The 2,120-nt window shown below is 33.9% G+C and overlaps 1 pseudogene; it reads right to left on the minus strand.

The window, feature by feature from the left end:
- Nucleotides 1–1,713: 1,713 nt before the first annotated feature.
- Nucleotides 1,714–1,813, minus strand: LOC126069760 (uncharacterized; annotated as a pseudogene).
- Between the last annotated feature and the right edge of the window lie 307 nt (nucleotides 1,814–2,120).

The raw sequence follows: 2,120 nt of genomic DNA on the forward strand, positions 1-2,120 counted from the left end.
CAAGAGGCCTGTTGTCTGACCTGCCAATTCTGGGATTCACAGGCCTCCACAGCCCCTTGGGTTGGTGGCCTATCCTGTGACCTGATTCACCAGCTTTGGCAGCCTTGTGACCCAGCAGCCTGTGGTCTGAACTGGCAGTTTCGGTTCCTCACACCCTGCAGCCATGTAGTTCAGGAGAAGCCTATGTCTGACCCACAAATTTGGGACTTGCCAGCCTCTACAACCATGTGAGCCGTGGTTTCTGTGAGATGTTGCAGCAAATTAGGGAACCCAAAGACAAGAGGAAGAGTACTGAGGGGAGGAGCGTTGATGTTAGAGATGATGGAGTGGAGCAGCAGCTTGGAAAAGTTGAACATTTGGGACATTTTTAACCTCTGCCTCATAAGGAACTGGCTTTGTGCTGATACTTACAAAAAGAATTATTTGTTTACCAACTTTTTTTCTTTATCGTTTTTCTATTCTCTATTTCATTTATTTTTGCAGTGGCTTTTATTATTTCCTTCCTGCTGCTTGTTTCGAGTTTAGGTTGCTGTATTTTTCTAGTTTCCTAAGGTGGGAGGATAGGTTATTGATTTGAAATCTTTCTTCTCTTTTATTGTAGGTATTACAGCTATAAATTTCTGAGTACTGCTTTCACTATATCCCATATGTTTTGGTAGGTTGTGTTATGGTTCACATTTGTCTCAAAATATTTTCTAATTTCCCTTGTGATTTCTTCTTTGACCCATTGGTTACTTAAGAATGTGCTGTTTGGTTTCCACATATTTTCGAATTTAAAATTTCCTTGTGTTATTAATTTCAAATTCCATTCCGTTGTGGTAAGACATGAGAACAAATTTTGCATGATTTCAATCCTTTGAAATTTTTGAGACTTGTTTTGTGGCCTAACGTATACTTTATCCTTTAGAACATTCCACGTGCTCTTGAGAAAAATGTGTATCCTTTGTTGTTGGGTAGCGTATTCTAGAGAAGTCTATTAAGTCTAGTTGGCTTATAGTATTCAAGCCTTCTGTGTCATTGCTGATCTTATGTCTAATTTTTCTATCCATTATTAAAAATAGAATTTTGAATTCTCCAACTTTTATGTTTAAATTGTCTATTCCTCCCTCAATTCTTTCCTGTTTTGCTTCGAGTACTTTGAGGCACCATTGTTAGGTGCATATATGTTTATGATTGTTGTATCTTCTGGTGGCTTGACCCTTTTATCATTCTATAATATACTTTGTCTATCATAAAAATTTTTGTTTGAAAGTCTATTTTGTCTCTTATGAATAGACCCTTCCAGCTCTCCTTAGGTTACGTTTCTCATGGAATAACTCTTTTTAATTGCTTTATTTTCAACTTATTTGTGTCTTTGACTGTAAAGTGAGTCTTTTGTAGACAGCATATAATTGGACAATGTCTTTTTTTTAAATCAATCCTTCCATTCTCTGATTTTTAATTGGAGATTTTAATACATTTGCATCCAACATAATTACTGATAATGTATTTTTATCTGTTATTTTACTATTTATTTTCTATACATTTTGCCTTTTTTGGTCCTCAATTACTCCTTTGCTCTCTTCTTTTGTGTTAAAAAGGTATTTTCTTAAGTATCATTTTAATTCCCTAGTCATTTATTATATATTTTTGAGTTCCTTTCTTAGTGATTGCCTTTGGGGTTACCATTGATATCTTAATTTATAACAATCTAGTTCATATTGATATCAATTTAAAAATATAAAACACTTGACATATTTGCATGTAATTCTTGTCCTGGGGCCATAGAAATCTGTATCATTCCAATTTTAGTATATGTTCTGTCAAAGTGAATAATATTTGTTTTCTTTTTAAAATTTCTATGCCTTTAATGATATTCTCTATTAGGTGAGACATTATTCTCATACTTTCCTTCAGTTCTTTACATGTGGTTTCTTTTAGATCTTTGAACATATTTTAAAAAGCTAATTTAAAGTCTTTGTCTAGTAAGTCCAATGTCTAGACCTCCTGAGGAGCAGTTTCTATTAATTGTTTTTGTTTTGTTTTTGCCTGTTAATTGGCTGTGCTTTTTTTTTTTTTTCCACATCTCTCTCTTTTTTTGCTGGAAACTGTAGATTTTCAGAATTATAATGTGGCAACTT

The sequence above is a fragment of the Elephas maximus genome, chromosome X, assembly GCF_024166365.1.
Source record: "Elephas maximus indicus isolate mEleMax1 chromosome X, mEleMax1 primary haplotype, whole genome shotgun sequence".
Lineage (NCBI taxonomy): Eukaryota > Metazoa > Chordata > Mammalia > Proboscidea > Elephantidae > Elephas > Elephas maximus.